Raw genomic sequence first — 13,936 nt, 5'->3', positions numbered from 1 at the left:
TTTCAGACACTCTTCAGCCTTCGTTACTTTGCCTGTATCTGCAGGTAGCTTCCACCTGCTGTGGTTTGCCATAAAATGACAAGGCATCCTCTTTTGTGTGAACCTGACAAGGATGTTGCCAGTTTCCACAGACATCTAATTTCGTTACCTATCACCTTTACAAAGATTGCACTAAGGGGCTGTTTGGGAGGGGAGATCATTATTGATCTCTCTCAACCTTCTGTTCTATTAAAACAGACCTCCAGGCGTAAAGGCAACATTCAGAACATTGCAACTCATTCACAAAACAGCATCGGTGGCACCTTACCATGAGTTTCAGGGGATTATGGATGTATTTTGTGGATGGCTAACAACGCTATTACACAGATGCTTTATGTTGTTCAAATGAAGATGATACCAGTAACGTTTGTTTTGGGGGTGAGGAATCCTCCCCGCTCCAGCCACTTTTGTCTGTCACATCACCGAAAAAAAAGAAAATAGATTTACATTTAATCTTGCCAATGTCCTCTACCTTCAAGAAGGATTCATTGTGAAAGAATGGTATTGCCATAGCAACGAGGAATTTTTTCAGACGGCTATAAAACTGGTGAATTTCCAAGACACAAAAGCTTCAGAGCTTTCAGAGCCCAGAAGTACCTGGATAGAAAACAAAACAGATGGTAAATTCTGTACAGCTTTTGCGGAATCATTTTTTTGCCAGTTATTCTCCACTTCCCCCATGTCCTAAATGTTTGTTTTACAATGAATTTGTGATCTGTGACAGATTCGAGACTTTGCTCAGTGGAATTGGAAGTCAGCACCACCATAGCCTGTTCACGTGAACGGCTAATCTGTAAAGGACAGGAAAGCTGCTAAGCTGCTCTGAAAACATCAGTGATCTTCTTTAGATTCTGAGCCGTCAGAAGCATTTCTTAATACTGTTATACTGAATGGTATTTTCTAAAGCTTAAGGAGTTGTGATATCGGGAAGTCACCAAGCAAAAAGTCCCTGTCTTGTAAATGACTTCTAACGAGGCACCTGGCCATTACTGTCTCTTAGCAGGGAAACTTTCTGGGACTATAAAGGGTTGTAAACTCTGAAGGATGGTGTGCTACGAACACAAAAATAACAATCTGCTTCTGCAAAAGGATACATACTGCCATGTATTACAACTTCTTGCTGTGAACACAAATTATTTTCACATGTATCAACACTTCTGCTCACACAAGCAGAGAAAATTTTTCTGATGGGAGTGACAGACTTCTGTAGACAGACTCCATGTGGTACCTGCTTTTAGATTTTAATTTTATTTAAAAGATAATGGCTGGTACCGTTGCGTTTTTTTCATAGGAAATGTTTGCAAATTTTGTTACAATTCTTCTTCTGGGCAAATAATAGTAGTAAAAACATCATTCTGAGTGCAGACTTTGGTCTGGTTAGGCTTGTTCTGGTGAGTTCCACTGCCTGGGAGAGTGAAACAGCGTCAGCACAGAGGCTGCTCATAAACAGCTTCAGTAAAAGAGAGTTCTCCATCACTGACCTATCAGTGCAGCGTTTTTCCCAGAGAATGAGAACTGGTATTTTAATATAAATGGGGTTTCCCATATATACCAGTTATTAGTTATTGCCTTAATCATCATTTACTAGACATAACTTTTTGCCTTTATTCTAGCCATTTTTCTGACAATCCTGAGAACTATCAGATTTTGCAACAGCCACAAAAGAGGAGTCCAGCTTAGGGTTAACACTTCTGCATAAGGTACAGCTGTAGAAGTGGTAGAAGAAAATGTATTACAGTTCAGCTGATTTGAGACTGGCTTACCGAAATTCAGGAGGAAGAGATAGAAATAAGCCTTCAGTTAAGTAATGTATTTTTGGTATTGTACTTCCTTCCATTATCTTTTGTTGGTTTTCACGATGTAAAAATTGAAGGCTTAACATAAAGAAATTATGAGGATGTTCATGGTATCAAGCTGTCATCTTGCTTCTCATAATTTAATGGGAATTTTTCTATTGGTTCTGGTAAGCAGAAGATGCAGTTCCTCCTGGACTCCCATTGCCACCCATCCCAGTGGATACAAGAACCGCTGCTCTGCACGTATCAAGAACTCTCCTTGCTTGACTTTTGAATATTGCAGTCTGGGAGCAAAGAATTGGAAGAGTCCTTCACTGCACAGCACCAGTAATGGCACCACTTTTGTATTACACCTTGGCAATGTTAATTTTGCCTTTAAGTTAATTTCTGCTTTAGTTTTCTGGTCCTTAAGCTGCTTGTCAACTTGTTTTCATGCAGAAAAAGTGATTTACTACATCTAGCAAGGATGCTAAGAGGGAATTGGAGATAACTTGACTTTATTTTTATCATGGAGTTTGCCAGTATCATATTTTAATTTGTAACCAGCACAATGTCAGTTGTAAACCACTTTTCTTGAGCGTATCTATCGTCACTTAAACGGGCCATTTATATATCAGATTTAACTGATCTTCAGCTACTCTTCCTTCTCACAGCAGTGCTTCTGCTAAGATTTTTCACTGTCTCTGAATAAAATTAAGCATTAAAACAAACAAGCAGTTATATTGGAATATTTTTCAGAAGGAATCCTAATTCCTCATCCGAACTTTCCTTGTTCTTCATCCAGAGGCTGTTCAAGTCCCTCAGTAGCGTTTGGCACTGCTGAACTGGGAAATAGTAATCACACTTCATTTCCTTATTTCACTACTGTAAGGCAGCATTTTGGGGACTTTATTACAGCACAATATGATGGCAATCAGTAAATGGGTGCTGAGGGGGAGACAGGAGATTTCCCACATCCTTTCACACTACCATTTTCAACAATATGCCTTTAATGAAAACAAATTCTACTTTTTTATGATGTGAAAACTAAGATACTTCTTAAACGATGAGTTTGAATCAATGGCAGATCATTTGTAGGAGATGCAAATGGAGGCCATAAAAAGAAGAGAAATTCCTGTTTTTGATGATTGCACAATCGGTATTTTTATTGGAGTGTCTTCAGAAATTAATTATGGAGAGTCTCAGATAATGATAGGCATTTAGAGAACTATGTAGCTCTCTTTGAAAGCAAGGAACTATATGAAGAATGTAATACCAGTAATTGTACCTTAAGTAGTAGTTCTCTACTGAACAAACGCTGAATAAGCCCCAACACGTAGCACAAAAGCAGTCAACTTCACATCAACCCGAGAGATGTGCAGTTGTAGTTTGCCTATAATACACGTTATGTGTTTAGATTTTTCTTGTTCAAATAAATAATAAATGCAGGTAAGGTCATCTTAATTGGTAAGGAAAATGGAATTGTTAATGTTCTGTGACATTACATTTCACTGTGGTATTTTCTAATGCCAAGGACATTTAGTAACTGATGAAAAACCAAAGTTCACAGTAATGATTAGCATTAGGTAAATTTTCCTCTCCTTTGAATACCTAGGCTTCATGTTTTTTTGGGGAGTGCTGAAAAAGATCACAAAGTGGAAGATATATGGAATAATCATATAAAGATAGCGAGATGCAATTTTCTGAAGTTACAATCTCATTATTAATAGTTAAGTACTGGTTTTATTCATTAAGTGTTAAAAAGATGAGAAAACTTGAATTTCAGAGTAAAAATTCTGTTTCTCTAGCAGCTTCTGCTTTGCCCATGCGATAATTGTCTGTTCATCTTAATACAACTATCACGGAGATGTATTTGAAATCCATATTGATTAATTCATGCATACTGTGACTTGATATCTAATGCTTTCTTTTGTCGGCTTTCTGGAATTGGAAGAAAATGTCTGATCTTATTCCTCTGCTGGACTGATTTTTACATGAATTTTCTAACAGCAAGATCTTCACTTGTATTTACTTGCAGGACTAATGTTTTAGCCTGTAATACTGGCACGCCAGCAGAGATGATTAATTTCTATTGCTTTTTGGGACAAAAAAGGACTCCAGTGAAGCTCTTCTACAGTGAAGCTCCCCCCCCCCCCCTTTTTTCCTTCTTTTGTTCATAATGCAACAGCTGTTTTGTGCTTGCTTGTTTATTTGTTGAGTTTTTTTAGACATAACTTGAACCTTTTACTTCTTTATTTGTGGTATTGTCAGCGATTTCCTGACAGATACTCTGTCTTGTCTTTTCTCAGTAATGATCCAATAACTAGACTACAAAATTTACACTATAAAGACATCTTTGTTTATAGTCAAATATCTAACACATGCTAATTGCTTCATCTAAATTCTGGTGGAGCCATGACCAAGGTTGTAATTTTAACACAGATGTAGCTAGCAGCCCCCCCTTCTATTGTAGCAGCTACACCCTTATGTAGCCTGAAGGAGACTGGGGAAAACCAATCGCCAATAGGAGAGCCAATGATATTTCTATTTAAATTGCTAATTATAGAAAGGAGGGTCTGCTGGGAGGTCAAAAATGGTCATTTGAGACCTCTTTGATTGAGATGATTGAGAGCCAAAGTTTTCCGCTTTGTTAGAGCGAGATGGAGCAGAGTATTTTAGAGGTGGATATATCTACACTTGCAGTTCTTAAAATGAGAACAAGAAAGCAATTTTTACATAGAATGAAAGAATTTGCACAATCATTGCTTTAGATCAGCTTCCTCGGATGCTTTCCTCTCCCATCCATTGTGCACTGCATTTAGATAGCTTATCCAGAGATACAGATACCGCTCTCTAGCATCTACATGCCTAAAGGGAGCTAAGCATATCTGTTATTAAATTGTTGGAGGAGAGAAATCTTTTCAAAGTTTACCTCTTGCAAACTTGTACAGAACTAATAAAAGTCATTTCTCTAGACTTTCTGAATTCTGAAGGCCTGCTGCAAACAATTCAAGAATTAATTGCAGAACCGGAAAAGTTGCAAAGATCTTTTATAATGGAAAGTTTCCCAGCAACTTAACACAGGAATCAGGCGAGTTCTTTTTTTAACATAAAATTTTGATGATGCACAAATCGGTTTTGCTCCATCACCTTTTCTGACCCACCTAGCACCTCTCTCAATGTCAGTGACTTCAGTAACATTTGTTTGTTTATCACAGTGCTTTCTGTTCAGCTTGTTAAAAGTTATTTGGCAAGTTAGAAGTAATAGCAATATGACATGTGCTTCTACGAGCTGACATCTCTACAAGCCCAGAAAAACAGGATCTGAGCTTTTGATTTCTCTTATTTCAATATGCCACTGCAGTGGTGTAGCATCGAAAGGATTTTAATACAAGCAGAGCAAACCATCCTTACCACATTTTGCACATAGTCTATTTAAATATATAGGAGCTTGAACAAATGAACAGTAAAAGTCCAGCAAAAGTTGGCAAGACTGCAGTCTTGCAAAGCGTAGCAAAATCGAAACTGCAAACTTTTGCTGGACGGAATTATTTTAATGATTAAATTAAACCCCTTCTTCTTTAGAGGAGTATCTCTCCCCTACAGATGTGCTAAATAAGCAGTATTTCCTCATAATAGTAACCATTTCCAGTGAAAGTTCTTTAAAAGAGGATATGTTGGCATTCTGGCTGTAAAACTTGCCTGTGATCTGCATTCCTTTTTGTGACTTATTCTTTCACTTTTTTTATATATGTGAAATAGTTGAACTATTTCTACTAGGGCTATGGGAAATAATTTGGTATTGCTGTTAAAGCTAATAATTATTCATGTGTAAACTGCCCATTTGCTGTTTCTCATATCCAGTTTTTGAATAAAATATTGATGATGACATAGAAATACCTTGGCAAGTCTTTGAAGAAGCTCTACAAAGCTATTACAGAAATAAATTGCAAATTGAGGTGCACTCACTAACCATGTCAAGTGAATGTCAATATGTAAAGTTCAGTTGAGGATTTCTTAGTTTCAATCTTTCTAGGAAGTTCATGCATGTTATTGTAAACAAAAATAATCTTAAGACATACTAATGATTCCTGTTTTTTTTCTCATTCCAGAATGGAGAACTCTTGCAGTTGTGAAATTTGAAGGAAAAGGTTATTAGCTGCTTCAAGCAGCACAACCGCTCAGTTCAGTTTAGGTAAGTGCTGCCCTGAAACAGCTAAGAAAGACCTACATGAGACCCATATTAACGGCAAGTCGTGGGAAGGCAGCAACAGTCCTATGAATGGGTGTATGAAAAAGCAGCATTGAGAGACTTGGGATATCAGATAAGAAAAGTAGTGCTGTGAGTCTGAGGAAGAGAAGAATGGATGCAAGGTGAGTTTAGGCTCACATCTGTATAACCTTGGGCATTTAAAAATGTGTTATCGTGGATCAGTAACTGGGGAGGAGAAGGAGAAAACCAAATTCAGCCTATCCTGCCGTAAGAGCCAACTGCCAATTCCCCATCTATCAGAAAAAACATCGTGTCCATCTGTTTGAATACAGTACTGACAAGGTAATCTTCAGGCTTGATGGCTACATCTCATGATGCATACACCTGGAAAAACCCAATGTTGGTACCAAACATGATAGCAAACCCCTCTCAACAACGGATATCACTGCGCTTATCTTGCCATCCTGCTCTTCGTGCCAATTGTCTACTGAAAAGCCTTCAAGAAAAGGCCTTTCATAACCAAGCTCCTCAGAGTTTTGGGCATGAGACCATTTTCACTTCTGATGGTGAAGCTTTTGAGCAAAAGGGAAGAGTGATCTGGGGCAGAGGTGGAAATTTCAGGGGGCTAAAATGTGGAATGTCTTCAAGGCAACGCTTGCCACCTGGCCTCACTCTGTGATCAGCGAGTCACTCTTGCTTCTTCACTATAATGTCTTCATACGAGCAAGAAGTTATGTTTTCCCTTTCCTACACTTTGTGAAAAAGTGCCATTTCTATTTTTAATACTTGAATATGCCTGAATGCTTTAACACTCTTTTATATGAAAAGTGAAGACTGTCTAAACACCCTGACAAACAAATGATTACACAAAGGAAAACAGTTGTGTTGTCTTTGGCTATGAAAAAGCAACTAAATGGTTAAATCTTTATAATTTCTTAAGCCATTTTAGTACATCTATAACTTAATTTGCCTTGTACAGACACTAGCAAAGGCTGCTGTTTTCCTTCTTCTGATCTTTTATTTTCTTTTATTTTCTTAGGGCTTTGCCATGAAAGCTTCTTTAATCTTTGTAGATAAATCTTCAGGTTTTCGATTTTTTTTTTTCTCTTAAGACTTCAGCTGTCTTAAGTCTTTCCATTTCATCATGTTTAAATATTTTAGACAATTTGAAGCCCTATTTATAAATGGATATGATTAAGATTAGGCTCTAATAAGTGCTAATCTTTTCCTCCAACCAGGGAGATAAAGCCTGTCTTAAACCTGAATAGCTTAAGACAAGTTCATTTTTTTATCCTTACAAAGTGAACAAATAAAACACTATCCAGCAGCTGTATTCAGTGGAAGCACTGAAGATAATCCCTTCCATTTATTACTGCAAAGTGCTTTTCTTTGTACATATCAGCCTGCTTTACTTTCAGATGTGTAGGCTGTAGATTATAGAGCTGCCTGAAACTTAGTATTGAAACCTGAAACTCACCTGATCTCACAAAAAACTTGAAGCTTGGCTCCATTTTTTGATACTTTTGATTGAATTTTGGGTGAAGCAGGGCCAATAAAGGCACTAGTGTTTCTTCTTCAAGGCGTTTGTAAGCACAAATTAATTACCTAGTCTTCACACCGCTCCTGAAGGTGAACGATATCTCTTTTTGTCAGGCAAACTCCGATGCTTCGATGCGTGTTCCTCTGTGCAGTTTTGAGTTCATTTCTGCATGTGCTTAGCCGAGCCCAAGGTTGAGCCCAAGGTTTTTAATCAAACAAGGAGCTCTGGTTGAGCAAGGAAATCCCTATTTATGAAGAATGCTAAAAAAATGATGGAACATGACAATGTAGCCCTGGAGTTCTGGGAAGTGTGAAGGACAGTTTTGACAGTAAACCAGACACGTAATAGAGACTTTGATCTTAGGGTTTTTTACTGAATAACAGGCTAAAAAGCTGGAGTATTTTATGACACGGAGCATGAGCTTCAGCTCACTGACCACAGGGGTCAAGGAAGCTCCTCGGATAACTGGCGTGTTTCCACCGCCGTCTTCCTTGAACGTGCACCCTGCTTGGCTTTGTCTGCCCAGCAGACTTAACCAGCCCTCTCCTATCAAGCAAAGGGGATTACGCTGTCCAGGCGTTGGCCTGCATTTAAATAGCTTTAATACTCCAGACCATCTTAAATGGGATCTGATGTGACTAAAAGTATAACGTGCTTCATAGCTGATGGATTGGTAGCTTTCATTCCGTATATGTATCTGCCACCAAAAGTGGTGGAGGAAGAGGGAAAACAAGGTTCTTGCTGTATGACAAAATGGAGCAAATAATTGACAACTAATAACTAACGCAGTCTCCTCTTGAAGCCTAAAAATACCCTGCTTTTATTTAAAGTGTATTAGTAGTGCATGGTCAGGTAAGTAAATTGATGTTATTTCCATTTCTTGCCTGGTCATAAGAACAAGCTGTTCCAGAGCAAATTTGAAGTTCATTTCCTGCAAATGTTGGTTTATGAGATTTTAAAACTGGCTTTTGGTAAATGTGCATGAAAGTGGAATCTGAACTGCAGCTCATGTCCTCTGTGAATGGAAGGAGGCTGGATGGAAGTAAAATTGGCCAAATCGAGCCCGAGGGCCACAAACTGTATCACAGTCATCTATCTCAAGGGCTCAGCCTTACGGTATGGAAATGTGGCCAGGGAACACGGTGCAGGGAGTTGATGAGGAATGCCCAAATACCTGGTCTTCGTCTATCTGTAAACTGCCCAGTACTGAACTCAACAGACCTTCTAACTTTCCCATGCATCTTTTATCTCCGCATCTTTCATCTCGGCAATGAGTGGGCTAAGTCCTATGTACCTTACCTAAAGTTAAAGAGGAAATCCATTTAAAAACCTCTTAAGAGTTTCAGAGTTCATCAGTCCAGATGCAGTACAAGCTGCTTCCAATTATTCCACAATAGGAATAAGCAGCCTTTTATTTTGTTTGAAACTCAAGCTTGAAACAAATTTAAGGGTTGCATGCAAATCAAAGTAGGAATGTGGGTTGGTACAAAACCCTAAAAGTCAGTCTTGGTAAGGTTCTTGCCTCTGTGCTCAGGTGTTCTTTCTAATTGTAGCTTTAAATACAGAGTTTCAAAACCAGTTTAAAAATATTTTAATATGGACTGAATAAACAAAACCCACAAAGTTAACAGATCTGGTTTCCCTTGTTGTCAAGAGCAGTATGAGAACAAAGGTAGGTAATGACAACAGGAATAGCCTTAAGAAACACAGAAGGTTTATAACTTATAGCACAACTCCACCAGATGGATTTTAGTTGAATTTCAGTTGTTTTTTTTTTTTCCTTAGTTTAATTTCAGTTGTTTTTTTTTCTTATAAACTTTACATTTACTTTCAAGAAAAGTGACACTGGGAGAAATTAGGCATGCACTCCTTTATTTTGTGTCATCTACATTTGTGAAAGTTGATTGCCAAAACATGAAATGGTGTTTGATTATGAAAATGAGACCTAAGTAAATGAAACAAAAAATAGAAGTGAACACCAGAGAAGACATATAAAATGGCCGAAACTTAAATAATCTAATTATAACTATGGTGACGTATAGAATGCCAGCATCAAATTCTGCATTACTTCATCTCCCATGTATGTAAATCTAGTGGTCCAAACCTCATACAAAACAGGGTCTTGATACTCTTCCAGCTAAAGTACTTGATCCAAAGCTCACGAAGTCAGTATGAATCATTTGAGTTTTGGAAGCTGAATGCCAATTTTTCTGCCAAAAATTATCTTACATATAAACTAAAAGGAACGTCTTGCTTTTTTCCTGGCAGCAACTTTATAATTAAAAGTAGTCTTCAGTATTGTAACAATGATTGGGACATAATTTATCTAGAATAAAGTATTACTTTTACGTTCTTTAAAGATAACAGGTAAGTATCCCATGTATACTGCCTTTCAGTAAGGTATTATTATAGAATATGTGATATGAAGAACTGTATTTACATGGCTACTAACAACATGGTTTTCCTACAGGAAAGAACATGTTTAAATGCTACAAAACAGTGGTCCAGATAAGGTCCAGAATACACACGGGCTGTCGCTAATGGCACAGTTACACTGTGCACACTGCTCTGTCACAACAAAGACAGGACAGAAAGATGCAGACACCGGGGTTTAGGATGATATAGCCTCCTCTGTATTCAGCTACTGGTCATTTTTAAAGGTGAGGTTTATGTAACCATCTTCTAAAAGTAAATTTTTTCCTGATGCCGATGTCAGTTTTTATTCTGAAGTACTCGTTTACTGCTAGGTAAGAGAGCCTAAGCTGGCACTAGTTTGCGTGGTCTTTGGAATTATTTTGTTAACACAGATAATAACTCACTTCTATATTTTCACCAAAACATTTTTGGTCAAACAGAAAACAACTCCAAATTTGTTTCAAAGAAGAGAGCATTAGGACATGTTTTGAAATTGATAGACATTATGCAAACTATGGTTCCTTCTCAAGATCAAAAAATCCATATGTGCTTCCACAGGCTCTCAACACAAAAATCGCCTGTCAGGGTAAAATCTTGAAAACTGTACTGTAACCAGGATGATGAAGGAAAATTACTGCCAGACAGATTATATAGTCAAGAAAGCCAGTGTAAGTTATTTTGTGCCTCCTAGCTTGAATACATATGGGACAAATGCAAATTTTCCAAGTGAAATACAGCTTAGAGTGCATAAATTTCAAACAGATAATAGTTTGCACTTATTAATGCTTGGCTTGGATGTTAAACAGAGTGCTTTTTCCTGAAATGCCAGCTTTTCTGTAAAGACTGTTTTTTCCCCTAAAGGAACATCAATTATAAATGATGGTCTAGCCACCAAAATTGGAAGGGCTAGACTCGAAGCAAATAAACTGAAAAAATATGATTGATTAAAAAATTATCTTGCCATGCACTCTAGGTATCCTTTGAGGCAATGGCATGGGAATTATTGCTTATTGGCAGATACATAAATACCTGGTCTGGAATAGCCAAGAAGTGATGCACAGATCTACAACAGCACTTATCTACAGGATGGGCAGAGATAGAGCTTTTCTGAAAAATTAAATGTCACAAGGAAGCCCTATAGCTCTCTGGGTCCTGAGCACTAACTAAAGGTTAGCATTAGCAGTGGATAATGGGATAACTTGTATGAAAAGCTATTCCAAGCCTCCTTGCACTCAGCTAGGTTGATTTAGATTTAACTGCTTAAAGCATGGCATTGAATCAGCAGGAAGAGTATATTGGTTCCTCCAGAGATGAAGTTCTGAATAAATAGTAAGTTAAAATGAAAACACAGAAGAGCCCAGACACAAACAGAGGCATGTTTTGCAGTGGCTTTGGGAATAAAGGTTGAAACGTGATGGGAAGACTTGCAGCAGAAGCAGTATGGGTGCTGGGTAGAGGACGCGGCTTCCTTTTGCAGCACAGCCATGTACCAGTTGGGTTTATCTACTGAAAGGTGGATAATTCAGCGGCTATGGGAGGACAGTCAGTACAATTTGAGGCGAGTCCCCCATTGCCATGCTTTTCAGGGCATCCCCTTCCACACAGTTCGTACAAGCGTTACCCCATGCGGTAGCGTGAAAACACCAGCCACGTATTTTTGTTTTTGCTGTAGAAAAGCCTTTGCGCTTATCGAGGGGGAAAACAGCCGCGAAGAAAGTACATCTTGAAAACTTAGAGGTCAGGGGACAGAAGTGCTGTGAAGGCGTCATGGTCTCTCAGGATTTTCGGAGGGCCTCGCTCTCGCCTTGCGGGCCCCACGGCTGTCGATGGCGTGCGTGGCGGCGCCAGCACGGGGTTTACTTGACGCAAAGGGGCTTTGAGGGTCAGCTTTACAGCCAGTGAGGGAAAAATTCAGCCGGAGGGAGCCGGGGGTGGCGAGGGCCCGGCTTCGCTCCTCTTCAGCGACGGAGCTCTTGGGCCACAGGTGGACACTTCTGGCGGGAATGGGGCCTGCAGGGCAGCCCTTGGACAACCCAGAGACGTAGCTCACAGGAGCCGGTGCTGGCCGGTGGGGTTTGAATTTAGCTCGATGCCGACGTGGCCCCACAGGCCCCTCCAGAGGAGCCCTGCCCACCCCTGCGCCGGGCCTGCTGAGCACAACCCCCCCCGCCGCACGGAGTAGTCTCTCCCCACAGCCCACCCCCACAGCCTCCAATGGACTCTCCTTCTCCTCACGCGGTCCGTGCGGCCGCCGCTGCCATGGCAACGGCGCACGGCGGGGCGGGAAGCGGCGGCGGCGGCATCGCTGAGGGGAAGCGGGGCCGGGAGCGGAGCGGACCGGGAGCGTACAGCACCGGTTCCCCGCGGAGGGGTGAGCCGCTGAGAGAGCCCCAGGCGGCGGCCAGGGAGGGGACGTTAGGTGCGGTGGGACCCGCGGGCGGAAGCCCGAGCCTGTTGGCGGGGAGGGGGCGGCCCCGCCGCGGGGAGTTCTCCTCAGGGGCGGAGGTTCCCGCCCGAAGCGAGCGCGTCCCTCCCCGGCAGTTGCCGGTGCCGAGGGGCTGAGGGAATATTTGGGGGCAGGTGTAAGCGGCCCCTGATTCTGCCTGGGAGTGCCCCCCCCGCCGCGTAGCCTCACAGTTTGAATTTGTATTCCTCCTCTACGCTTTTAAATTTAAATCTTCCTGCCTTCCCTTACGGCTTTCTGGTTTTAGGTTACAGTTCTAGGCAGTTTCCTTCTTCCCTGTCTTTCCTACCTTTCGTCAGTCTTCTTGAAAAACAGAGCTATCGGTAACGAAACAGACAAGAAAAAACCGCTGATTTGACAGCAGGGCTTTTTTAATTTCCCCCCCTTTTTTTTTTTGTTTGCCCTTGTGCATTATTCCTGGAGCTGTCGTCTGGACTGACTGAAATCTATAAGCGTTGCTTAGCAGAGACTAGAGTTTGATAGAAGCATTAAAGGCAAGTACCGACTTTGCTCCATTTATTCACCTGTTCTTATCCCCACCTGCTCCTTCACTCTCTCTGCTTGCTTCTGGGCAATGCTTCTGCAGGAGTTCACACGGCAGTTACTGTAGCTGTATAATGTGGATGCTAAGGCATTTATCTCATAAAAAATACTTGGTAATGTGTTTTGATTTTTTTTTTTTTTTTTTTTTTAGCAGACTGCTTGGAGAGAGCCATTCTGCTAGTGTCTTTTGTGTTTGAAGTTACTTAAAATGTAGTTGAAATCATAGTTTTTGGTTAAACAGTGAAGATGCACAACTGGTAGAAATAAGTGTTGACTTTGCTGAATCAGTGAGACTACATCCTTCCAACGTGTGACAAAATTGCTAAGTGTGGGGAAAATAATTTAGGGAAAGTATTATTTAGCTGTTTTAATTTGGTTTTTGTGATCTTACTTTATGCATGTTGTATGGCATTAAACATAGAAATGGATAATTTGTTTAAAAATAGAAAATGAAGTTTGAAATGGTTGATGTCACAGATATTGAGGCATGAAGAATATGAGTTTATCCCAAGAGACTGAGATTACATTAGCATACCTGACTGCTGGATTTAGACTAGCTGTTTATAAGGCAATCAAAGTTTATCTGGTGGTTTTTTTTTTTTTTAAATGCAACTTTTTTTTTTTATTACTAACTAATGAAATAATAAATGGCATTGTTTGGAAGGACCAGAAGACTCAGAGTGTCAGTTGATATAATTAACAGTAAATGGGTGGAGAGCAATGCTAGACCAATTCTTTGTTACGCTAAGAATTCTTCTTCAAAGGAAGTGGTTTGGTTTGAATTATTGGAAAGTGGATAGGACTTAGCCTAGCATGAAATCCATGTTCATGGTTATGATAATTGGATGTGAGCTATTACATATACGGTAGTATCCCTTTGGATTTTATGGGTTTATTGATGTGAGAAAGCTGCTGGAGTTTAGTCTGTTCTAGTTAAACTCCCGTCA

This window comes from Buteo buteo, chromosome 7 (genome assembly GCF_964188355.1).
Source record: "Buteo buteo chromosome 7, bButBut1.hap1.1, whole genome shotgun sequence".
NCBI lineage: Eukaryota > Metazoa > Chordata > Aves > Accipitriformes > Accipitridae > Buteo > Buteo buteo.
This window is presented reverse-complemented; position numbering follows the sequence as displayed.